Source organism: Coregonus clupeaformis, unplaced genomic scaffold, assembly GCF_020615455.1.
Source record: "Coregonus clupeaformis isolate EN_2021a unplaced genomic scaffold, ASM2061545v1 scaf0923, whole genome shotgun sequence".
Classification (NCBI taxonomy): Eukaryota; Metazoa; Chordata; class Actinopteri; order Salmoniformes; family Salmonidae; genus Coregonus; species Coregonus clupeaformis.
The window spans coordinates 142,501-170,409 of record NW_025534377.1 but is presented as its reverse complement, the minus strand read 5'-3'; the positions used below and the strand labels follow the sequence as shown (position 1 = coordinate 170,409).

At 43.6% G+C, this 27,909-nt stretch overlaps 1 pseudogene; it reads right to left on the bottom strand.

Moving 5' to 3' along the window:
* LOC123485985 overlaps positions 1 to 27,909 on the bottom strand; it is a 79,120-nt pseudogene that overhangs the window by 2,864 nt on the left and 48,347 nt on the right.

Genomic DNA, 27,909 nt, shown 5'->3' with positions numbered 1-27,909 from the left:
AAGCATTCACCCATGTATACAGATAAGAGTCTAGCAACATTGTCAGATATTATCAGTTTCTAATTTTGTCAGAAAGTCGCTTTTCATTGCAAGTTAAAGCGTACTGTTCAAGCTATCTGAGCGAACGTTAGCTTACTTCGCTCTAACGTTACGGTTATGATCTGTGTAGTAATATTATTTGAATCGGAAAACCATTTTCATTACTAGTTATAGCCTAATGTTAGCTAGCTAACATTGAACCTAGTTGGTTAGCTTTAGCTACCTGCAGATTCATACTACAGCTATGACAATGTTTGTATTGGTAGTAGTAGGAGTTGGGATTATGCTGGTTCATTGTTTAGCTAGCTAGCTACATGTCTAAACAAAAGACTCCACTTCGCCAGATGATTACATGACCCATCAAGTTAGCCAGGTGTGTCTGGGGGTGATTACGGCCATCTATTGTATTTCATGAACATGTGCACATGTCTAGACAACTGTGGCCCATCCACTTAGCTAGATGTGGCTGGGGTGGTTATAGCATTTCCTTCACAGACCCATCAATTTGGACAAGTGTGTCGGGTAAGTGTCATCTAATAATTATAAAATATTTTATCTGGACACTTTCTGTTTTTGATATTTCTACTATGCAAGTAACTATTTCTGTACCGTTTACACCTTCTGTATCCTGTGCATGTGACAAATTAACTTAGATTTTATTTATTTAATATAGTGTGTGTTTACCAGAGACAGTAAAGTGAAGAACAACATGACCTGCACCAAAGTCAGATTAGGATATAGGCCAAGGACTAGATAAAGTGTATATTTACCTGGAGTTTTTCTTTATTGTAGGCTACTACTTTTACAACTTTTAGTCTTGAAATCTTTGGTTGTTTACTAAACTGCTCACTCTGTTTAGCACATGGCCTCACATATGAATCCTTAAAGAGATGGGTGCTAAGGCTTAAGAATGTGTCAACGATGCTGAATGGGTGTAGACAAAGGAGAGCTTTCAGGAGGTGTACCAAAACATTCAAGGGCCATTTTCTCAAAAGTGGGGTTACAAGTTTATCAACTTTCAAAGCAGAATTACTTTCCCATTGTTCCTCAACTGCAATGTATGATATACCATTTTCTAGCTCTGAGGCTCTACTTTTATCCAATGTATAATTTTTTTTTTTAACTATTTTGCTCCATAAGACCGAATCGAGGTGGTCGATCACATTTAGGAATCTTCAATCAAATCCAGGCTTCTTCCATGTGCATACAGTGGAATCCCAATGCCCTCTACAAATAAATCTAACTCTCCATCAAGAGAAAGACGAGCTCTTCCAGAAGTTGGAAGTGTTATACCAGCGTTAAAACAAGATCTTTAAAAGCACTGAAAGGATACTTGAGGAATTTTTATTGAGTCGATCAGCAACATCAAGACAGATGTAAAAAGACAACAGATGCTGTTGACAGGCCATTAAAAGCCCTGTGTTAAGTATGACAGACGAGGTGAGATGGTATTTTCACTCATTCCACGGGCTGAGGGCAGATGCTGCTGACTTGGACTAACTGTGTTAATGGCAGAGAGCTGGGCTTTAAGAGGCCTGATGGCTTCTCCTGCCAGGCTTTTAGTGAGAGACAGAACCTCCCTCCCAGGACCCCAGAGTGGAGGGCTGAGGCTGCCCCTGGCATGGGCTCCCAGGCAGCAGCAGCTGCCAACTGCCAAGGCCACATTCACTGGGGGTTTGGGCCAGGTCAGCCACATACAGCACATTGAGGCAGGAGGAGTTGTTGCTACTTTAACGGGGACAGATTCAAGTGATTTCCCCCTCTTTCCACTGTGCCTCGGCAAATCAGCGCTCCGTTCCAAGAATGCTGCAGAACAGACAGAACAGTCCAGCTGGGAGAGCAGAGAAGCAGACGCAGTCGTCTTGTCCTCCTCTCTCTGTAATTGGTGACAAAACTGCTGCAGGTCAACGTCCTGTCAGGCTTTGACCACAGCGAGACTTGCTGGACAGCACTGAACAGGCAATTATAGCTATAGCAGGCCTCACACTTTGTGTGGACTCTGACAGCTCAATATTGGGAAGCTCATGGCTTGAATTCTAATACTCAATACTGGGAGCCTACAGGGTCCATGGGCAGCAAAACAGAGGAAACGGATCATATTACATCCAGCGCTCTGAGAGAATTTGAGCCGACCTTTCGAAAACACAATGCTATTGCTCAATGTGTGACTGTGAATTTAACATGAGACTGATTCAGAACTATCTCTGGTATGTAGCGCTTGAATGAATATGACATTTAAAAAAAGTTTGAGGGTAAAATTGCTCTGAATCACTGGAAAATAATTGTTCAGATGGTCCAACAATTGACAAGAGGGCATTCTTTCAAATTAGCCTGTGACAGTCATCATGAGAGTGTGGTTTCATCCTGGACCCAGGGGTGGTACTGGGTCTCTGAGGGAGGTTGGGAGGAGCACCATTATAGCTGTCTCAGTGAGATGTCCACTTACTGTATATCCGGATCCCTCTAATCTGTCCCATGGCTGCACCAATCAGCCAAGAGGATCAACATTCTCTACGCAATTCTCGTCAGAAATATAAGTCCCTCATTGGGTAAATGTTTAATGAAAAACAAGCAGGGTAATTGACTGTATAATATACTGTAGGTTGTTGTGGGCGTTCTACTGCTGACCAGTAACAGGAAGGCAACTCCCCAGCCCAGTGTCTAACAGAGAGATGGAATGTGACAGTGGAATAGCCTCTAATCTGTAGCCTCAAGCAAACCAAATCAGAGGCACAGAATGAGGAGGAGCCAATACATTAAACCTGATCAAAGAAAAGCAAGACAGTGGGAGACAAAGGGGAAAAGCCAGAGAGAGACAGATGGAGAAAATCAAGTACCAACCTCTTCCACAGGCAGGTCTTTGAGTTTGGGCAGTGAGCTGGACAGGAGCCCCACCAGGAAGGGTGTGGGGCAGCAGACGATGTCCACCATGGAGGCAGGCAGGACGGGGATGAAGGTGTGCTGCCAGGAGAAGGGATAGAGCAGAGCCACCACCGCGTGGATACAGCTGGACAGGGTACTGCAGAAGGGAGACAGACAACCAGAGAATTACATATAGAATCACTATATCTAATCATTTTAAGATCTCTATGGAGACAGTCAACATCAGATACAGCTGGACAGGGTACTACCGGGGAGGGAGAGAGACAACATCACTCACCTTTACAATCACAACACAGAACTGCAGGGGGCCGATCAGCAAACCAGATATGAACACTGTTAGGGGAAAACATGGGGATGCCAGATTTTCCATCAGATGGCCCACTTTATCCTGACCTTTGAAAAGGGAGTGGTGGGTTGTGTTTTGAAGTGAACCCTGAATACTCCTAAAACAACAGCCAGCAGCGGACAAAGAACAACAAACAGATGCAACAAAAATGTGGACTCTCATGTTCTTCTATAAAATACAAAATAAAACCTTATTGAGATTTGTTTAAAGTTCATCATTATCTTCCTCTAATATCAAGCAAAGAAAGCCAAATGAGAGTATTTACTTAATGTCATAAGTGAACCAGTCTTTCCAACATCCAAACCAAACAACAACCTGATCCTCTTTCCTTGAAACAATTACTTTTGTATATGTGAGGGTGAACCACTGCAGCTATGTACCCTGGCTTAACACCACGTTCCCTTCCTCCAGTTGGTCTAAGGGACAGTCTGAAATCCATTCTCAACAGGCTGTTCTTTCTCTCCAACAAAAAAGAAGAAAATAAGAAAAGGCAGGAAAGGAAAGGATAGAGCAGAAATAAATCACTCCTCCTGACATTCAGCTGCCAGGAGACTGATGTCTGGACAAGACTTCACATTGGAGCAGCCAGTGGTGGAAAAAATACCCAATTGTCATACTTGATTAAAAGTAAAGAGACCTTAATAGAAAATGACTAGAGTAAAAATGAACGTCAGCCAGTAAAATACTACTTGAGTAAAAGTCTAAAAGTATTTGGTTTTAAATATACTTAAATATCAAAAGTAAATGTAATTGCTAAAATATACTTAAGTATCAAAAGTAAAAGTATAAATCATTTGAAATTACTTATATTAAGCAAACCAGACGGGGCGCCATCTTGTTTTTTTAAATTTACGGATAGCCACGCACTCCAACACTCAGACATCATTTACAAATGAAGCATTTGTCTTTAGTAGAGTATGCCAGATCAGAAACAGTAGGGATGACCAGGATGTTCTCTTGATAAGTGTGTGTAATTTGACCATTTTCCTGTCCTGCTAAGCATTCAATATGTAACGAGTACTTTTGGGTGTCAGGGAAAATGTATGGAGTAAAAAGTACATTCTTTTCTTTAGGAATGCAGTGAAGTAAAAGTAAAAGTAGTCCAAAATATGAATACTAAAGTAAAGATACCCCCAAAAACTACTTAAGTAGTACTTTCAAGTATTTTTACTTAAGTACTTTACACCACTGGGAGCAGCAGACAGACAGACAGGTTCACCCATGGCAACCATTAAAAGTTTTCATCTTTACATTTCCACCTTTCCCACTGACAGTGTAACACCCTTAACCACACAGCCCACAGCTAAGGCCTGCTCTATAAACATCTGTGACAGGCTGAGTACACTAGGCACTGCCACTGTGGCAACACACAGTAGGACCACTCCCTTACCCTCAGAGATGGGTTGGGTGATTACAATAGTTTAACAAGATCTTGAATCCGTTTGATATTACCCAAAACAGCACCCTTGCCGCTGGTGAATTTTGACAGCTGTGGCTTAACACAAAATCACAAATAGTATGTCGTCTTTCTCACGGTCCCAAGCTTGTTGACAGTGGCCGACCCGCCTCCCCTCTGTCCCCCTGCACTCCATACAGTCCATGTACACACAGATAGAGAGGAAAAATAAACCATTAGGCCCATCAGAAACACACAGATACCACAACTCTAAATCAGTGGGGACCAAGACCAAGACTAACCATCAAACGTGGTATGCAAACACTCCACTTAAGATGAATGCAGTGTTAATACAGGAATGTTTTCCATAGTTGTTCTCTTCAACAGCAGAGGGCATATTCTACCAAACACACAGTACTCCCACTACAAATAGGTGTCCACGCTTTGTATCACAATGTCAATGTTGATGTGAATACAGCCTCTCCTTGACGGAACCTTTATCTTGTTTTAGTACAGTTTACTGTAAATAGAGCTATGAGTATAATGGCAAGTTTTTCTAGTTAATGAACACTGTGAAGCGAGACCAGTATCTACATGGCTCAATAATTGGCAGCCCCATGGTCTGTTCAGGTTTCTTATTCACTCATCATAACATAGAACAGAAAGCAGTCTCAGTTTCACGGTCGATTTTTATTTGCAGAAGGGAGCTGATCACTTGAACAGAGCCAGTCTCCGGGTTTGACATGTTCAAACCGGGAGTGATGGGGCACAGCTCTTAGAACCTCAGCCACATGCTAGACAGAGCTAGCGCTGCAGAGGAGAGGACTGATACCATGAGTATCACTTACACACTCAGTCCTGAGGGAAACACTCATGGGAAAAGATGAACTGGGCAAAAAAACACCATCTCTGCCCAGAGCTGCCAGTCAACTCTCTCAAGCTGCGGTGTCAAATGGCACCTTATTCCTTATATATTGCACAACATTTGATCAGAGCTCATATTGGTAGTAGTGCACTACATAGGGAAAAGGGTGGTTTTTGGGGACAATAGGGAAAAGGTTCTATTTGGGACGCAGCCTAAAGCAGAAAGGAATGGCAGACCTTTACAGACTAGGTCATAACAAAACCATGTCCACTTTAAGTTTAGAGGATCCTAACTTTGCTTTGTGATATTTTGCATTTGGGGCATATAAGCATGTCAGATCAGGAATGGTTGGCCTGGATCTGCCTGGGCTGAGCATGCAGATTCCCAGGAAACTCTCAGGGATAGACAGGCTTACTCTGTCAGACCCACAGTGCAGGATGGAGAGTCCCAGTGTCTGCAGCACCATCCACCAGCCCAGACGGGCCCATTTCACCCTAGGACAAACACAGGCTCCGGCAGGAGCATTAGTACACCTGTGCCTAACAGCTAATGCTGAACACACATACTTTACATATTTTTTGAGGGTGAGAAATGATGAATTAATTTGTAAATCGGGAGGGACCGGGGGAAAAAAGTGAGCTGTAAGAGAGGGGTGCACCTGGGGAGCTCTGGGATAAAGCACTGCAGTAGAGTAGAGGCACTTCCAGAAGTTGTACACATGGGGAAAATTTTTAGTAGCCTAGGGTCTGGGATTTTGTTTGTTGTGCCTTTTATAAATGCATTTCATGCAATTCCGCATCATTTTATAAGACTGGAGACTTTCAGAATTTTTAATATCTCACAAATGGTCCAAAGGGCAAGCTACTTTGACACTGAGACACACTGGAGATCACTAAAAATGACCTTGTCTTGAATCCATCAATAGCCTAGGCCTAGGTGTGTGGAGACACACATAATGTAGGCTACACATGAGGGTTGAAACTATAGTCCTAAAAATGCTTTCCAGTTTCACTGACTAATAACCCAATCATGCTAAACTCACATGCCGGTGATGCGATGTGTTTTGTGCCAAAAGTTCTCTCTTCTTGTTTTACTTTGCAAAACAATATTTGAAAGCTGATCAAATATTTTAGTAGCCTACAGCAGACAGATTAGAGCCAGGAGAAATTAACGCTGAGGAAACCCAAATGAACTTTGACCGCTTCATGGATCCGGCTCAAATTAAGCAATGATGAGAATGATGAATGAATTTGTGGCATACTGCTCATACTGGTGCATTTTGTGTGTGTGTATTGTCTATACAGAGCTGAATCTTAATTGATGTATGCTATAACTCAACTATCTCCACTGACATCCTCTAAAAGATGTAAATGTAAAATAAGCAATGAATCAACCCTCAGTCCTCATCTAGCAGAATGTTTAGCATTCACATAGAGCTCCAATGTCTTTTCCCCCACTTCCTCTCTCATAAGGGATCTCAAGTCCCCATCACGCCCAAGCTTGGACTCCCTGGTATGGAACAGTTGCAGCGAAGCTGTTGAAGAGTAAGATCAGTGCTTTCTCTTGGGGCAACCCTACACATGGTCCTATTGAATCCAGTGCTTCTTGTGGGCAGCTTTGTAGTGTGTATATATATAATAATAACAATAATAATTATAGGAAAGTCAGATGCTTGGCCTCTGGTTTCCCTCATCTGAGTTCCCCTTTTCAGTCTCACAGAAATCTTTGACCTATGTTTCCACTGTGTTCATCCACTCCACCTTTGGGTGTTAGAAATACACACAGGGAACGGAGTTAAGTTGTTGTAGGTTGTTTGGTGGGTGCCAGCATTGCTCAGTGTGATACAACAGTGTTCAGGAGTAATAAGGGACTAAATAAACTGTTCAGCATGTTCCCAGATTAGAGCGGTACACTGTAGCTACCTCAGTGGCTCACTTTAACAGCCTGGGGTTACAGATAGACTGCCATACACCATATAATACGGCTGTTGGAGTCTGGAGCAATGGGCTCTTCCTGAATCTACGCAAACCCCAGTCATTTCAACAGGGTGGTAGAAGAAGATTATGAATGGGGTGTGAATGGAGGATTTCTAAACAAATAAAAATGCAATACATCCTGGTGACTACCATGGGTTAGTTTGAAGTTTTCTGATATTACAGTGAGCGGTGTAAGGAAACTAGGTACAGGAAAGCAGCCTTCCTTCTCCCCCTCTCAGACAACAAGAGCCTGATTAATTCACCATGACCATGAGAAAAGCTTAGAGGCGGTCTTTTGCTCCTGCCTCTGCACCCCCCTCTTTCTTTCTCCCTGTTTCTCCTCCTCTCTTACCCTCTAGCTTTCTCCCTCTCTCCCTCTCTTACCCATCTCTTTCTCCCTCTCTCCCTCTCTCCCTCTCTTACCCCTCCCAGCTTTCTCCCTCTCTCCCTCTCTCCCACTCCATACACACACATACCTACCCCCAACCCCTGTCTCCTTCTACTGTTGGCCTCTCATCAAATACAATAGAAACATTGACTTATTAAAGCACTTCAATAATCGGAAACTACCTCTGCTCTCAGATTGGCCCAAAAAGAGAAGCGATTCAATCACCTCTACACCCAGGCTAGACTGAAAATGGGAAGGTTAAGACAACAAAGATATCCGATGGGAAGCGTTGAAAATAAACACATTAAATGGATCAGCTCCATTGATATCTACTAGCGCCTGTGCTAACTAGCAATGCTGGTCCCATGAATTGCAAAGAGTTATGGGATATTAGAATCCTCTTGTCCTAACCTGTATATTTTGAACCTAGCCCACAGGCAAGCCCTAACAATAGAATGGCAGGGAAAGTTTAGACCCGACCCATTTAGACTTACTGGCAGATCAAACAAGCCTAAACTCTCTCTGTGGTGGTAACCCTTCTCTCCCTAGACCCATAATAACTGGAAGATTATGTTTAACATTATGAGCACTGCAGCAATCCCAGCACAGAGCCTTCAGGTAAATCTGGTTAAGCAATTACAGACTGATGTAACCCGATGATGAATTTATGTAATTAGGCATCAACGGTTATTACAGCAGCCATTTGCTAGTTAATCAGCATCAGTTCTGAGTAACTGTCTGTCTGGCTGTTTGATTTCACAGATAAGCAGCAACATGTCTGATATAAAGCATTTTGAAAACGTTTTGGTGAGACATACCGAAGACGCTTTCTTTAGCAACGACCTTAGACCCCCTTAAACAAGTCAACACACAGCCTACAGTACAAATAAAGGGTTAACGCAACAGTACCGTAGTCCCGTGAGCTTTAGTTGGTAGTGCATTGCGCTTGCAATGCCAGGATTGTGGGTCTGATTCCCAACGGGGCCAGTATGAAAAAATATTACTGTAAGTCTCGCTCTGGATAAGACATCTGCTGCAAATGACTAAAATGTACATGTAAATAGGCTCAGCCCAATTTACTGGCCCCATGGCTAATGGCGAAAAAAAAGAACAATGCCTAAGGGTCAGTAGTGCCTTATAACATAAGCTTTTATACCTTGTCTGTAATTTGATATTCGCTTCTCATGACCATTTGTTGATCTTAGTCGGCTAAAAACGCATTAACTTGATTGCACATGGTTTTACCATAATTTCAAAAAAGTCAGATAAACATAAAAAAAAAAACGAAGGTTGGCGTGTAATTAGCATATTCTAATTAGCATATTATTAATAATAAAAAAACAAACAATTGTCAGTTTAAGCTAGAGATATCTGTTTGTTTGCATTGGATGCGTCTCAATCCACCGCATCCATCTATGTCGCACTTCCGCATCTGCAATGAAAGGTGACAGAGCTAGAGCTGTGTTTTCAGACCATGAGACATCCTGAAAATCGGTGTTCTCAAAAATCGTCTGTTACGTCCGAACGGTTTGGCCTACAAACCTCTGTGGAAAGATGAGACTCTCACAAACACGATGGTGTTCTCATTTTGCTCTGCACTTGTCAACACCCTGATCTCTGTTTCACCTGTCTTTGAATGATTGTCTCCACCCCCCTCAGGTGTACGCCCATCTTCCCCCCATTTTCCCCAGGGTATTTATACATGTGTTCTCTGTCTGTTGCAGTCCGTTTTGTTTTTGTTAAGCCTACCAGCGGTTTCCTGCTCACTGTCTTTCTCAAGTTCCTGTTTCCTAGTTTTCCCGGTTTTGACCATTCTGCCTGCCCTGGATCCAAAGCCTGCCTGCATTCTGTACCTTTTGGACTCTGTTCTGGATTACTGACCTCTGCCTGCCCTTGACCTGTTGTTTGCCTGCCCCCTGTTTTGTAATAAACTTTTGTTACTTCGACACTGTCTGCATCTGGGTCATCTCCTGAAACATGATACAACTGTATATATGGCCATTGTTTAGTGCCAAAAATTAGGGGTTAATAAATACATGTAAAAAAAAAATATGTTTGCTGATCTTTCTTATTTCTCTCAGATATAGGACAGAATTTTCAGAACAAACATCCTTTTATTTTTTTGGGGGGCCTATCTGTTGTTCCATGTAGTGAATCTGTTATTCAATGCGTTTGTAATGAACAGCAGTAAGGCCAAATAAAATGTCAATCAAATCATATTTTAATATACTAAGGGGTCTCAAAATTCTAAATCAAATAGCAAATGATCCTTGGTATGACCTTCTTAAAACAATTCCATATAGCTTAGTAGAACCCCTCGGCTTAGACAGGACTTAGACTGTTTCCAGCGCCAACAATAAGAGGTTAAATACATGTAAAAAAAAAAACTACAATAATAATAATAATAATAATAATACATAATAAACATCTGATTTTGGGGGGACCATCTGTTGTTCCAGTTAGTGAATCTGTTATTCAATGCATTTGTATGGGCTAATAGCAGTAAGGCCAAAAATAATTTTAGCTTTTTTTGTCATACCCATGGTATACGGTCTGATATACCCCTGCTTTCAGCCAATCAGCATTCAGGGCTCGAACCATCTGGTTTAAAAATAATACTTATATATCAAATATTACCACAGTACAACCCAGTGTTGACACATTCCCTAACATGGCCTGTTTGGTGTTTTCCCTCCCTCAGACCCCTCTCCTATTGGATAACATTACACCCAGTCATACATCATGTTGTGTTGGAAGGGAATTCTGGGATTGGATTGTGTTCTCTGTCTCCAGCGGGACCAGACCCTTTACCTGTGAAGTCAGTAGAGGGTCTCTCCCTTCTCCCCAACACGGCCCAATGACGCGCAGAGTGGCTCCTTGAATCCTGTTTTCAATGGGAACTGAGACACAGGGGTCTGGTCCGTTTTCTGGGGAGCGCTGATTGTGTTGATACAAAGCAGGTTTTTATGATATTCAAAAAAGTCATAATGTATGGTTTTCAATGAAGTTATAATATTGAGCAGGGCTGTAGTACTGTAGTCTGTTCAGACTCATGGTGCTGATTTTTAGTGTTGTTAACTAACAGTACCTCAGACACAGACTATTCGATCCAGCTCTCAAGTCCTTGCTGCTGTTCACGAGAGCCCTTAGAAATGGGGTGACTGATTAACAATCTTTCGGGTGATGTGCCAACTGACATGAACCCGGGAGTCGTTGTCGTTGTCTCTCAAACGGCAGAGTGACGACAAAACAGCTTTTCGGAGTCCCCCTGGGTGGAGAGAGGGCTGTAGTGAACAGGCCAGGCAGGGACCAGGGAATGAACATGGCGCCATCAGTCATACAGTGACAGTGAAGCCATAGATCAGAGGGGAGAGTCGCTGCACACAGAAGTACATTCCTTCCCCTCACAGTCACTGCCCCCCACTGATGTTTGTTTAAACTGTCCTCTGATATGTAGAGATTACCGTTCAACACAAACCTGCCCCCCCTCCTAACAGAGCTCCCTCAGCCCAGAGTGCTGTGCTATAGCCAGGGGCAGATTGCTGTGCCTGCCTGGTGGGACTCTGGCTCCTTGGAGACCCCTAGCTCCATGTTATGGCCCCACCCCACCCTGCCTGCTGTGGTTGGACAGTGGCACCCCGGCAGAGAGATGACCCACTTCTGGAACCACATCGGTTGTGGGAGTCCATGCAGGGAGAGTTCCATTACTCCATGATGGTAGGTGCGGCCAAGATGGCTACACCCGATTAATTTAACAGTTCTAACCCTGTCCCCGCATGCTAAACCCGTTAAGCACCAACTGACAAAGCCAAAGTAGAGGCTGCTATTTTCCGTGCAGATCGGGTGAATGGCAAGTAGCTCGGGACTGAGGAATTAAATCTGGCATCAACAGTTAGGGGTGAGCCAGAGTGCACTGGCAGAGTGGCAGGGCAATCCTTGTAACTGTTATACATACTATGTAAATAATCTCTCTTTGAAGTTAGTCCGTTCTTTAAAGTTCAGGATATGTCATCTCTGTGAGAGGAAATGCACCAAGACATGTGAAACAGTGTTATGATGACGGTATCATAGTCAGTCTGTACTTTACAGCCATGTGTCCAGAAATATACAGATAGAGGAACCCTGAGCTCAGCAATGAGGTGGGTCTGAGAAAACCTTTTTAAATTGAACAAATCCAGTCAGGCCTCTGTGTGAACGTAAACAGAAAAGGGAAAATGTACAAGAGCATGCGATAAAATCCCTCTCATTTAAGGCAGATGTTATTGTAATGGAGTTAGAATAGGTGGATTCACTGCAGAAAAAGACAGTGGACTTCAGCGATAAATGAGGAGGGATATTATTGCTAACATACAATGTAATCCTAGACAGCAATTTATCCACTCCTAGCCACCATGTGTGAGAAGGATGAAGTATTCTAGAACTATTTTTACCATTTATAGCCTAATGTCAGAGGGTTAAGATCTTTGTCGGGCGATAACCTTACACTAAAATATGAGCAGGCCTTCAGAGCTCTACGTATCAGATTTATCTGTAAATACTGTAGTTTCAATCATTATTTAAAAATGACAACAGCGTTTCAGAACTACCTAAACAAAATACTTCCTCTAAAGGTATTATTGAGCATTTCACTTGGCACAAGTAACTATCATCTAACATCTACAAGTTTCAACAACCCCCACCTGCCTCTAACAAGGCATGACCATTAGTCAGGTACAGCTTCCCATGAGAAGGTGATTCAGTTCTCTCTCCATCTTTACTTATCACTAGAAGGGTTACTAACAATAAGTCTGGCCGCTCACCTGAGTTTATCAGCCACAAAGATGACTCTGCGCTCCAGCAGCAGGGAGGCGAAGACCTGCACCACCTGACGCACACTCAGGCAGCTGAAGAGACTGTCAAAGTCTACATGCTCCAGTCTGGAGTCCATGGGCCGCCTCAGCTCAATGACCTGGGGAGGAGAACACCACCTGGGGTCACAACCTGGGGTCACAACCAGTCATACATTCACAGAGGTCACAGAAAAGTGCTCAATTAAGCATACATCTCATTATCTTCATGCATCATCCTTCTTTGCTGGAACCTTAGTAACTAAGGGGCTGATGTGTCTCTAACCTCATTCCCTGCTCCAGGCAGGAAGGTCTTGACTTTGATGGTCTTCCCAGCGCTGGGAAGGGGTGACTCCATCAGACTCCTCGTGAAGGGGTAGACTAGGGCTGCAGAGATCCCCTCCGCCTCCACCTCATCCAGGATCTACATACAGCACAGGACAGGGGGTTGAGAGTTAGACCACACTGCAGACACAACACTCAATTTTTTAAAACAGAATGTCCCAAATTCCCTTTAATTTTTTTACTTAACTAGGCAAGTCAGTTAAGAACAAATTCTTATTTAGAATGGATTGTGATACAGCCTGGAATCGAATCAGAGTCTGTAGTGACGCCTCTAGCTGCGATGCAGTGCCTTAGACCGCTCTCGCCACTCGGGAGCCCCAATATAGTGCCTTAAGGACCGTGGTCAAAAGCAGTTAACTAAACAGGGAATAAGGTGTCACTTCTGGGATGTAGATTGAGAGTCCTAGTAATAGACCAAGACCAGTACCTTCAATCAGTATGGCCAGTGAAGATAGATGAATGGTAGCGTGTTGCTGTCTGAAGGAAAGCTCCTGCCCAATGTCTGGAACCAGGCTACCTTTTGCTCCTTTGTGATGGACAAAGAATTTCTTTCTGTGGCTGTCTGATATGTGTGGAAAAGGGCAGGAAAATCCCACCCAATATGCCCATGTGTTTGTCTGTTTCAGACCTGCCTACTCCTGTCTGGAAAGATGTTGAGAGAGAGACACACACTCACGATTAAGGGTCATATGATATCACCTCCACTCCCACACACCCTCTGTTCCCGTGAAATCAAACACTCCCGTCTTTCTCACCTTAATTAGAAAAGCACTTCAAACTCCTTGGAAAACATTTCCTCTCTCACCTACGCAGCTCTCAAGCCCTCAAAACGGTGCAGCCCTGAAACCTACACCCCTGCCATCTGGCCATGAGGGCTGTTCAACCCTCACTGTTGAGGTGCCCGTGCTGTCACAAGACAGAAACAATCTATTGTATTTATGCATCCTTTTAGCCCCTAAATGAATATGAAATGAAACTCACAGACAGTTTTTGGCACATTTTAGCACTCGACACAGTAATAAAGTTATTTCCATTCATTAGATACTGTCTACTACCCTCTTACAACTGTTTCCCTTAACACGGGCCTTATTCACTTTAATACACTCTTCATAGAGGATTCATGACGGGAGGCAGATAAGGCATGGAGAACTTAAAACACAATGAGCACTCTGTTTCTATGTTATCTCAACTCTCGAACAAGTGAAGGAAACAATTTAACTGGGAAATCAGAAAGAGAAAAAAGCAGAAAATAAAGGTTTATGCTGAACAGGATGCCTTTGAGATGGAAATCTTGGCACAGCCTCCAACTAGCTCACCTGGGAACACTGGCCTCGCCTCTGACTCAGAGACAGGTAACCGCAACAATGTTAAACTACGAGGTGTGTGTGTGTGTGTGTGTAGTGTGTGTATGTGTGTGTGTGTGTGTGTGTGTGTGTGTTTGTGTGTAAGCATGAACTCACCTTAGAGAACAGGTGGAAACAGCCCCAGTCGGCTGGATGACGCAGTGCTACCTCAGGGAAGGCGAGGCCCTTTCCCTTGGCTGGAACAGGGGCACAAATTAAGAGTCGTCAGTCACTGGGGAAGAGAGGCTTATAAGGTGACACAGACAGTAATATGGCAATAGATACTAAGATAAATAGAAAGGGGCTTGGTTAGGTTTATATGCAACATCAATGAGAATATACTGTAACAGTATCATACACACAAACATGATAAAGCCAACAGCTTAATTTGACCAAAGCTATGTGGTGTACTTGCTTTTATTCAGATAAAGCACCAGGTTAGTTCACAATCAGCTTTGGTTGACCAAATATTTATAGATTTGTCCTTTCTGGCTGCTGTGGACGTCTTTAATCCTGGAGAGACTGAGGCTTCCCATTGTAATAAAACTAGGTGCTGCAGTCTCCCATACACAATGATCCTCTACCCTCCACACTAAACAATCACACACCAGTCTGGGACTCTGGAGCCAACCAGTGGCCTCCTGGATCTATCCCATCTCCAAACACACACACACACACACACAAACTTCGCTGTTACACATTATAAAGAAATCCCGTCCACTTTTGTCCATATTAGGTATGCAATTTTTCTCCTCTGCTTTCTCCAAATGGATGATTGAATCAAGCTGAGCGTGGAGCTTGGTTAAAGTCCTTAGGAATGCGTTAGCTCATGCCACCTCCTTAGACTTCCACCAGGGAAGGAAGGAGCTGGGTTACCGGAGAAAAGTAACCTCACCTCTCTCACAGCATCAGGAGTCGTCTGATCTCCAGCTTCTTAATGTCAGCAACTACTGAGCTCAATACAATCAAGAAAACAGTCACAACCGAATTTAAGACCTACGTGACACATAAATACAGTAGGCTACTAAAACACACTGACAAACCCTACAAAACATACACACTGTGTGAATGTACACATTCTTGGGCATAACAGTGACATAAAAAAATCACAGCAGAAGCACAACATCCCACACAGCCAGTTACGTTCTGAACTCAAGCTACAAATGTGGGCTCATTATAAAACATCAAAGGACTAGAAACCCTTACTGTGGGTTGTGCTCTACAATGACTTAGACATTTCATGGTTTGTTTTTCGGCATTCTTCTCCACGAAACTCTCATGAAACAGAAGGAGTCCAGTTATACTAGGATTAATCCCGACCGTGTTGAAAGGCTAAAAAACAACCGAAGCTTTGTTACATACGGCCATTAAAATTCCTTTATTTACTTTCTCTCTACTCACACCCAGCTTGGTGACGCCAAATAACTCCTCAAATGGTCCCACAGGAAAAAAACATCAGTTGTTCAGATAAAAAAAAACCTTGTCCAAAACAAACAGGCTGGCTCAGCAGGGTGTGAACAGAACAGGGACCAGTGAACTAATGGTGGCTTACCAGGCAGACGCCTGCAACCCAAACCTCACTGCTGCCATCCTCTCCAGTCCAACATGAACGAGAAGGTCTCACTGCTTACCGAGAAACACACACACACACACACACACACACACAGAGACACAGACACACAGCCTCTATTATAGTCAAACCAGCATTCAGATTGTAGAGACTGAACAGTGATCAAAGGAAACATAGTGTTGCGGATCTTACCCCACTTTAGGGTTGGTGAAGAAGTACAGTCTCTCGTTGAGAGAAGACTGTTTTAGGGACCCACGTTGTCAGAGTAGGAGTGAGAGTAAGAGTCTACCAGGAATTCATGGAGATAATGGCATTAAATCTCTGTGTTTTCTTCCTAATTTTACTCGTTGATATTTACACGACTAATCATACTATCGATTTGGTAGTTTTTAAAAAACTTTAATCTATATGAAACACTTGTGCGCATCCCAACTGATTAGTGCCCATCTGGTTGTAGCAAGGAATGGGACTAATAGGCCAACAGTTGGTGGTGAGCTTTCCTCAGTGATGCAGTGGGGTTGTATAGTAACCCATACTGCTGCTGTATTCAGACACTGGGGTCCAGTCCTTGGCATCCTGGAAAGCAGAATTGGGGGATGGCTTTGAGTCTCTGCTCTGCCTCCTCATCTAGCTTGGTGGGCCTCTCTAGCTGTGAGACGAGACGAGAAAGAACAGGAAACGCCTCAGTCAGAAACAACAGACCCAGAACGCTTACAGTCTACTGAGTGTCCTCTTTCAGGGTCCCCAAAAACCTCCCCCTATAGTACGTAATAAATTACCAGCCCTAAGCATTCTCCCACACAGGGTCAGCGCCTCCTCCCCCTTATCATTACCACCAACCCCCTCTCCCCCGACGTCATTGGGTCAGGCTTTTCTCTGACAGAGAACCAACATATCCGCCATCTCCCAGGGATTCTATCACACTGAACCAAATCTTAAATAACCCAAAGAGATCTTTGAGTAAGTGCAAACGCTATGTACCATAGAAACCGTTTCCTGGTTACACCACTTACTGTCAATAAACTCCCAAAACTCCCTCAACTACCATGTTACGGCCATGACCCTACTCTTCCGATCTCTGCATCTACAGTGCCTTCAGAAAGTATTCACACTCCTTGAAACTTTTCCACATTTTGTTGTTACAGCTTCAATTTAAGAGAATTTGGTGTCACTGGCTCTCCATAACACATAATGTCAAAGTGGAATTATGTTTTTAGAAATGTTTACAAATTAATTAAAATGAAAAGCTGAAATGTCTTGATTCAATAAGTATTCAACCTCTTTGTTATGGCAAGTCTAAACCAGTTAAGGAGCAACAAGTCACATAAGTTGCATGGACAGAAATGTTGTTTAACATGATTTTGGAATGACTTCCTCATCTTCTGTACCACACTTCGTTATCTGTAAGGTCCCTCAGTCGAGGCAGTGAATTTCAAACACAGATTCAACCACAAAGACCAGGAGTTTTCCAAATGCCTCGTAAAGAAGGGCTTTCCTATTGGTAGATGGGTAAAAACACGAACAGACATTGAATATCCCTTTGAGCATGGTGAAGTTATTATTTTACACTTTGGATGGTGTATCAATACACCCAGTCACTACAGTCCTTCCTAACTCAGTTGCCAGAGAGGAAGGAAACCGCTCAGGGATTTCACCATGAGAACAATAGTGACTTTAAAACAGTTCCAGTTTAATGGCTGTGATAGGAGAAAACTGAGGATGGATCAACAACACTGTAGTTACTCCACAATACTAACCTAAATGAAGGAAAGAAGAGAAGAAAAGAAGGAAGCCTGTACAGAATCAACATATTCCAAAACATGCATCCTGTTTGCAATAAGGCACTAAAGTAAAATGGCAAATCATGTGACAAAGACATTAACTTTATGTCCTGAATACAAAGTGTTATGTTTGGGGTAAATCCAGCACAACACATCACTGAGGACCACTCTTCATATTTTCAAGCATGGTGGTGGCTGCATCATGTTATGGGTACTACTTGTTTATCGTCAAGGACTACAGAGTTTTTTTAGGATAAAAATAAACGGAATATAATAATAATATAATATGTCATTTGCTTAGACGCTTTTATCAAAGCGACTTACAGTCATGTGTGCATACATTTTTACGTATGGGTGGTCGCGGGATCGGAACCCACTTACCCTGGCGTTAAGGCGCCATGCTCTACCAATTGAGCTACAGAGGACCACAAGCACAGGCAAAATCCTAGAGGAAAACCTGATTCAGTCTGCTTTCCAACAGATACTGGGAGTCAAATTCACCTTTTCAGCAGGACAATAACCTGGGAAACACAAGGCCAACATATACCTGGAGTTGATAAATCAAAAGACAACATTGAATGTTCCTGAGTGACCTAGTTACAGTTTTGACTTAAAAATCGGCATGAAAATCATGACAGCAGAACCGAAAAATGGCTGTCGAAATGATCAACAACCAACTTGACAGCTTGAAGAATTTCTAAAATTTAATGTGCAAATATTCTACAATTCCAGGTGTTAAAAGCTCTTAGAGACTTACCCAGAAAGACTCAGCTGTAATCGCACTTTTAGGTGATTATACCATGTATTGACTCAGGGGTGTGAATTTTGTAAGAATTATATTTCTGGTATGTCATTTTTTTTATGTGCTAAAATTTCAAAAACATGTTTTCGCTGTCAATATGGGGTATTGGGTGTAGATGGGTGTGATTTGTTTGTTTAAATTAATTTTTTGAATTCAGGCAGTAACACAACAAAATGTGGAATAAGTCAAGGGTACTAGCAGCCGGCCAGACGGGAGACCCATGGGGTGTCGCACAATTCCAATGCGTCGTCCAGGGTAGGTGTGAGGGAATGGTGTAACTGGAGTCAGGTTTGTAGGCTTCCTTGCTACTTCGCACACGCTTTTTCTCAGTTCTGCCCACCCACATTTTCTATAGGATTGAGGTCAGGGCTCGTGGATGGCCACTCAAATACCTTGACTTTGTTGTCCTTAAATATTATTTGCCACAACTTTGGAAGTATGCTTGGGATCATTGTCCATTTAGAAGACCCATTTGCGACCAAGCTTTTAACTTCCTGTCGGATGTCTTGAGATGTTGCAATATAATCACATAACTTTCCTTCCTCATGATGCCATCTATTTTGTGAAGTGCACCAGTCCCTCCTGCAGCAAAGCACCCCCACAGCATGATGCTGCCACCCCGTGCTTCAATACGGTTGGGATGGTGGTTCTTCGGCTTGCAAGCTACCCCCTTTTTTCCTCCAAACATCACGATGGTCATTATGGCCAAACAGTTCCATTTTTGTTTCATCATACCAGAGGACATTTCTCCAAAAGTACAATCTTTGTCCCCATCGTGTTGCAAACCGCAGTCTATTTTTCATGGCAGTTTTTGGATCAGTGGCTTCTTCCTTGCTGGAGCGGCCTTTCAGGTTATGTATATAGGACTCATTTTACTGTGGATATAGATACTTTTTGTACCTGTTTCCTCCAGCATCTTCAAAGGTCCTGTGCTGTTGTTCTGATTGATTTGCACTTTTTGCACCAAACGTTCATCTCTAGGAGACAGACCGCGTCTCCTTCCTGAGCAGTATGACCGAAACAAGCTGTCCCATTGTTCTCCTTTCATTCTATTGTTTGTACAGATGAATGTGGTACCTTCAGGCGTTTGGAAATTGCTCCCAAGGATGAACCAGACTTGTGGAGGTCTACAAATTTTTTTTTTTTTCCCATGATGTCAAGCAAAGAGGCACTGACGTTCTCCAAGGTAGGCGCGAAATACATCCACAGGTACACCTCCAATTGACTCAAATTATGTCAATTAGCCTATCAGAAGCTTCTATAGCCATGACATCTTTTTCTGGAAATGTCCAAGCTGTTTAAAGGCACAGTCAACTTAGTGTATGTAAACTTCTCACTGGAATTGTGATACAGTGAACTATAAGTGAAATAATCTGTCTGTAAACAATTGTTGTAAAAATTACTTGTGTCATGCACAAAGTAAGATGTCCTAACCGACATGCCAAAACTATAGTTTATTAACAAGAAATTTGTTGAGTGGTTGAAAAAACAAGTTTTGTGACTCCAACCTAAGTTTATGCTTCCGACTTCAACTGTATCAGCGCGCTCTCAGCATACATACTTCTGTAGGTCCAGTGAGTAATGTCTCAGAAGAGTTATCTCACGAGACCCCTTTCATGTTTAAATCCCTCTCTCTCTCTCTCACTTAAGGGAATTGACACTGCTGTCTGACCCATGACCAAGGCCCAAAGGGCCCAGAATACAGTTTGGGTTGTTCCCTTACCTTGGGGAACTGGTAGGTGACTTCGGGGAGAAGGAGTTCTTGGTGGGCTTCTTCTTGAGGGACACCACCACGAAAGTACTCAAACAGCTCCCTTTCCTGCCCTCAATCAGCTGCAGCTCCAGGTTCACCGGTAGCTAGGGGCCCTTGCCGCAGCATTGACTGCAGCTTCAGCAGCCTCTGGTGTGGGCTGGGGAGAGAAGAGAGAGGGATATGGACAGTTCAACCTTCAGTACAGGGTTGTATTGACACAATGTAGCCCAAATACTGTGTACTACACACAACTGACATCACTCACAGCTAATAGTGCAATACGGGCCCTGCAGTCGACAAAGAGCTTTACAGTCCAAACATTATTGGAAACTATTTAGTCAATCAAGATGTTTCCAAACCGCTGTTACAATGTAAAGAAAATGAAATCAAACATTGTAGGAACCCCCCTGAAAAACTTTGCCAGGCTGTTTCTGTTATGTAAAAAAAAAAAAAACATTCACGAAATGCTTTAAAAACCAAACAAATGGAGGTTAAAATGATTGTTTATCTCTAACCTACCAAAAGCATTCTGGGAACCAAAACTTAACTGGATTTAAAACGTTAGATGGGTTTCCTACACACTGATTAAAACCTCTATACTCACACACATGTTTATCCTCACACAGTCCAACACACCCAACAACCTAAACACAGATTAGAGAGAAAATACAAACCTTATAGTTCACGCAACTGTCAATCACAGATGGCTTTTCAATGTTTAAAACAGAGTGAGAACAGAATCAGCAAAGAGTTCGGATACAGTGCATTTAAGAATTATTCGAAATAATGACTTTGTATAGTCTATAAGCAAATCCACGGTATCTTGCCTTTCAGTTAGCATTTCCTGTGGTCCCTTTGGTCACAAGATCACTTGATCGGATGGTCTCAGTTTCAAACACTGACTTGTTAAAACTAACAGAGACGTGCGCTTGTTGTATCTGCTGTGAGTGAAACAAATCCATGCACCATTGCCCTCGGGGGACTGAGCTTCAACTGCATACTCGTGACCTCTCTCACCTTTGAACCTGTCATCAGAGTCGCTCTACGCTCTCGCTGTTGTCATCTGTAAACAGATCGGAGAGAGAAAAAAAGGTTTGTTTAGGGTCAGGGGTCAACTCTACAACTATATGTCTACATGCCATACAGATGATGACTGGGGGACACTGTGTGGGTGTCGGAGACACAAATATTTACTCCTGATCCAGACAGTGGATGGAGAGAAGGAAGGGATGAGCCCTACGTACCTCTCAGAGATGCCGTCTCAATATTAGACAAAAGGTCAGCTTCTTGCCTCTTCTTCCTTCGCTTGGTACAGTAAAATGGAGTTGATTCTCTGGACCATCTGTAAAACAGTGAGAGGAAAGGGAGCTCAGTGTGTGTACCACCTGTATAGGACTATCTGATCTCCTGTGGTGAAGCTCTTCAAAGTTGGTTCCATTTGAGTGTGTGGGAGGAAAGAGATTGACATAAAAAATCCTTCTCAGTTCTCTCTCTCCATGTCCAGAAATATCCCTCTGGGATATGGCTTGTGTTTAAAACAGAGTATGAAGAGAATCAGCAAAGAGTTCGGACACAGTGCATTTAGGAATTATTCGAAAGAATTGATTTGTATAGTCTATAGCAAATCCATTACATCTCCATTTTGCCTTTCAGTTAGATACATGGCTTGCAAAAAACGTTAAACAAAAGAGCTCCATTCCAGAATAGTCCTGAGGAGATCCTCATGGAGAACAGGTTCATCTCCCAGCCTGGAGTGTTTTATATTGTACCTTGGGGATCCTCCGGTGTCTACGGGAGGCCAGGGGTGTCAGCTGGCGCTGCTCAAGCCATCCAAGACAGCAGGGGAGGGAGAGACCCCCAGCTGGGGCGGCAGCAGATGTCATCATGGCTGTGGCGCTTGGACAGGCGGGACGCCCGTGACTCTTCTTTCTTGGGACCAAGAGAGAGAGGCGCAGGAAAGGCTACTGGGCTTAGAGGGGGCTGGCTGTGGAGGGGGAGAGAGAGAGGACAATACTGAGGCTGTGTCTCTAAAGATGGTAAACCTATTCCCTTTTATAGTGCACTTACTTCTGACCAGGGCCCATAGGATGAAGCAATGGATCCTGGTTTGGTCTGGGATTGACTGGAGGTTTTGTCATGACAATAAGTGAACCATACCCGAATAATACAATATATTTTTCCTCACCGCGTGACCTCGTTCCCAGTTGAACACAAGGAAATTCTAAATCATCTTTCCCTCTGACGAGACAGTGCCCATCCATATTAAAGCAGCAGAGCCAAACCCTCTACATTTCCAGGCAGACAGACAGTATTTTACTGGAACTCCAAATGGTTTCCAGCACATCAAAAAGGCTTCTGTAGCACAACTAATGAGAAACATCTAGCTGCGAAACAAAGATTATTGGAGGATCCTGTCCAGGTTTCCAGAGATCTAACTCTGGTCTGAGGGAGAATTTTACGGAGGAAAACCATCAGTTCTGCGTTAGCTGCTTCTGGGTTACCTGGAGGAGGTGAGAGTTGAGTTTCTGGGAGCTCCAGGTCCGGTTGCTTTCCGGTACCAAGCGGTTCTTCCGACTCCAAACTCCTCCTCTCTTCAGGTCCACGTCCTCGTACGGGTTCTCCTTCTCTGTGTGACGACATTAAGAAAACAGATTAAGGTCTAAGATAACAGCAGCAGCTGTTCAGAAGGATCTGTTAAGGTTCAGGGAGAAGGAAGGTATTTGACTAGACAAGACACAGCCAGAGAGGCTTCAGGCCAGGGTCTGTGTGAGATGACGGGGGCCAAGAGAGGGGATTGGAGAGGCTCCCTGTGGTGTAGCTCTGATCAGATAGCTCTGCAGGGGCCAGGTTAAGGTCACTTCTCGGCTGGCAGACAAGGCAATGCCCAAAATGCACTGTCTCTTTAAAAGTTACTTTTGGCCCAGGGCTCCGCCTGCGCTGACCGACTGCACTGTGCCGAGACTCCCGGACACTGGGCTGCTGGTGGTGAGTCATGGCCGGAGTATGCAGGCTGTCTGCTGCGGGAGGGGGAGGGGGAGGGGGAGGGAGGGGCATCTTCACTCCTCCTCTCAGGTATCACAGAAAACTTCATTCTCTTGCATCCTTTCAATGAGACTGTAGATGTAAGAAATGTTCACTCAACACTTTCAGAGGTGTTGTGCAAAAAGTTGGGTTTTGGGTTTCTCCCACTAAACACTGACTGACTGGCATACAATCAATAACCATTGATAAGAGAAATGGAAAAGGGAATTCTCACAAGCACTGCTTTCACTGATTCAACTTGAAAAGGGCCAGCCAGCTTGTACTATAAAACTTGTGTGACACCCTTCCCATGGTGTCCATCCAGACATACTCTGAGAATACATTTTGGCTGGGTCTGAAAAGGTTGTGAGAAAAATGAAGGAACTGGCACTAAAAACAGAAAACAGAGCCAGATGGTGTCGAAAGGCATGAGGGAAAAGACTTGCAGTGAAATGACGAGCATGAGTCTGCTACAACAGAGCTAGTGTCTGTCAAAATAGAATCTGCACCCACTTCAGCATGAATGTCTGAGGATTCTTTTCCATCTCACAGATGATGGGAAGAGAATCCTATGAACTGGAGGAACACCTTTGAAGGCCAAGATTAAACTGTGCTAAAGGTATCTGTTTTGTTAAAAAGGGGTTCATCATTTTAGCCTATTTATGAACCATCTTATGAGATCATCAGTGCGTTCTCCATGTCATACTGAAAATGAAATTCCAGTCAGACTAATCTCTTCCTGTTCCCTCCCTATGTATTAGAGCTGAGGAATAGAATAACAGGCCTGGATGAGAGCTGGGACCATAAAACTGAAAATTATCGACACCGACTCATACTGATCACTTACCGCAGGCATTTTGCTGATATCGTTCATGGTCACGATAAGTAGCCTATACTAGAGAAATGTAAGTTTGAAATGAAATAAGTTTACTAATATGTGTGATTGTTAATGGGACAATTGATGGCTACAAACTTCAAAACTAGTAGTAGTAGTTTAAAGGATAATTAAAAAAACTAGTGCACAATGTCTTATAAACATATAGTTCTCATTTATCGTTATCCCTACGCATCAATTCAGGCAATTTATCGCACTGAGATTTTTATCCATGTGACCCAGCTCTAAGGGAGTTGGACTGACTGACCCCCTCAGTGTTCTGGGGACACCATTCAACTGAAGCAGAGTAATGACAGCCTGCTGGGATGATGATATGTCTTCCTGGCTTCTGACGCACTGGAGGGTACTAATCAACTGCTGTGGTTACTCACATCCAAACACACACACAGAGTGGGCACACCTCTCCTGGCCTGGCTGCACCCACGCTGTGACTCGGCATCGGTTTACACAATAGGCTCTCTCTAGAGCGAGACAGAGGACAGACTATCTACACAATGTCAGGATCGGATTACCCTATAAAAGGGCTATGGACAGAATGTCCCTCACCGTCGAGTGGCTGCTACAGTGGCACCACTCATTCATGTGATAAACAGAGATGTTCATGTGACCAAAACGGGCTCGAGATCTGTCTAAACATTTGGTGGCACCACAAACCATGCTGTAACTGTACAGTGTACATCCTTCACCCTGAGGACAGAGAAGGCTTGTGACCACATGGGCCAAATTATGCTGGGAGATGCACAGTATTTATGGAATCTAAATTGTTTAACACTCATACCTCAAAAATGCTAAAAACTACAGTATATATTCAACTGTAAATTAAAGAGAAATGCCATACTGTATTCATCAGCAATTCATAAATCTATGTGAAATGTATGATTACAAAGACAAAACAAGGCATCATTATTCCAGTCAGCAGATTGCCATGCAGTGTTAGAGCAGAGATAATATGGCTCAGACAGACAGGCCAGGGAGGCCATCTTACCTCACCACCACCACTGCTGACATAATGATGTCAGAGAGACTCAGTTCAGCTTGGGGTTGATGACACAGACATGATCCATTACTACTGAGTCACTGTTGTGTACACAACCTGTTCCCAGTGGCACTACGCTAATCAAACTATAGTCATAATATAACCATTTATACCATAACACCATGATGAATCATGAATTTGATCATAACACAGGTGGCAGATGACTGATCTTCTCAAAGTACATTTTGACAGTTGCCAATTAGACATAAGAGACACTGACTTCAGACTGAGAAACCAGTGAAGCCAGTGAATATTGGCAAATGTCCAGTCACTCAAGAATAAAATGGATTCGAGAGTCTCCTATCGAGCTTCAAAAGCTGCAATATGGATGTCTTACTGAAACGTCGTCTGGATGATGAGCCTTTGTGCCCGTAGTACTCTGTGGATTCTCCATGCAGCGGCAGAATCGGACGGCTGCTTCGGGAAGTCGAAAGTGCTGTTTTTTCATAAATAACAACTGATGTGCTGGCATCAGTGTAAAGGAAATCTCAGCTTTTGCTCACCTGATATGAATACCTCATGGTTAGCTACAGACCCTTTAATCTACCAAGAGAGTTCTCGATCCGCAATTATCACAGCTGTCTACATCCTCCACAAGCCAACACCACTCTGGCACTCAACTAACTGTATGGGGCCATAAACAAACAAGTGGGGTGGGTGGAGACTTAAAACCTCTACCTCACTTCTACCAACACACTCTCCTGTGTCACTAATGGCACTAAAACTCTAGACCACTTTTATTCTACCCACAGAAAGCATATCGAGCCCTCCCCATCCTCTGACCATGACTCCATTCTCCTGCATTCTGTTTACAAACAAAACTCAAACAGGAAGTACCAGTGATGCGCTGAATACGGAAGTGGTTGGATGAAGCAAACTGGAATATGTTCCGGGATTCATCCGATAGCATTGAGGAGTTTATCACAACAGTCACATGCTTCATCCAATAAGTGCATAGACGATTTCTCCACACACAGTGACTATAAGAATGTATCCAAACCAAAAAACATGGATTACAGGCAATATCCGCACTGGGCTAAAGGGCTAGACCTACTGCTTACAAGAACGGGACATGGACATGGACGTGATAAGCAAGAAAAACCCGATTCTGACCTCCGACAAGACATCAAAGATGCAAAGGACACTATATGGAGGAAGGTGGGAATGCAATCACAAGGCTGGAATACCAGGGCACGTTCTCAAAGCATGCGCAGACCAGCTGGGCAAGTGTCTTCACAGCCATTTCCAATCTCTCCTTGTCCCAGTCTGTAATCCAAACATGTTTCAAGCTGACCACCATTGTCCCTGTTCCTAAGAGCTCAAGGTAACCTGCCTAAATGACTATCGCCCTGTAGCACTCACATCTGTAATTGTGAAGTGCTTTGAGGCTGGTCATGACACACATCAACACCATCAGCCCAGACACCCAGGACCCACTCCAATTTGCATACCACCCCGACAGATCCACAGGATGAAGCAATCACAATTGCACTTCACACTGCCCTCTCCCACCTGGACAAGATGAAAAAACTAACCCTATGTGAGAATGCTGTTCATAGACTACAGCGCAGCGTTCCCACCATAATCCCCTCCAAGCTTATCACCAAACGTAGGGACCTTGGGACTGAACCCCTCCCTCTGCAACTGGATCCTGGACTTCCTGATGGGCCGGCCCCAGCTGGTGAGGGTAGGCTGACCTCAACACGGGTCCCCTCAGGGTGTGCTTAGTCCCCTCCTGTACTCCCTGTTCACCCACGACTGCGTGGTCACGCCTCAACATTATCACCAAGTTTGCTGACGACACAACGGTGGTAGGCCTGATCATGGACGGCGATGAGACAGCCTACAGGAAGGCGTACCGAGACTTGTAGTGTGGTGCCAGGACAACAACGTCAGTAAGACCAAGGAGCTGATTGTACTATAGGAAGAAAGAGGGGAGATCACGCCCCCCATCCACATCACGGGCTGTTGTGGAGCAGGTCCAAAACTTCAAGGTCCTTGAATCCACATACTAATTCATGGTCCACACACACACACCCGCAAAGAGGGCATGGCAGCAACTCTTCCCCCTCAGGAGGATAAAACCGTCCGGCAAAGCGGTACCGGAGCATCGGCTCTCGACCGTAAGGCTCAAACCCCTTCGAACCCAAGCCATAAAACCTTCTAAATAGCCAACTCTAAATAGTAAATAAATGGTACCCAAACTATCTGCACTACTACTCTTACACTACCCTACGCACACTCACTAACTATATATACACACACCTACCACTCATACACTACATTACACTCTCCACACAAAACACATTCCCACATACCTACATATCATACACAGACACAACACAAACACACATACACCTTTACACTTATCAATTGCTGCTGCTACTCTGTTCTCCCTTCTTACTCTTATTATCATCTATCCTATACTATCACTTTACCCTGCCTTCATTACATATCTACCTCCTATACCTCGTACCTCTCTGCACATTGATCTGTACTGGTACTCCTGTATATAGCTCCATTCTTGTGTATTTAATTTTATTCCTTGTGTTACAATTTTTATTATTATTTTAAAACTCTGCAACATTGGGAAGGTCTCGTGTAAGCAAGCATTTCACTGTAAAGTCTACACCAGTTGTATTTG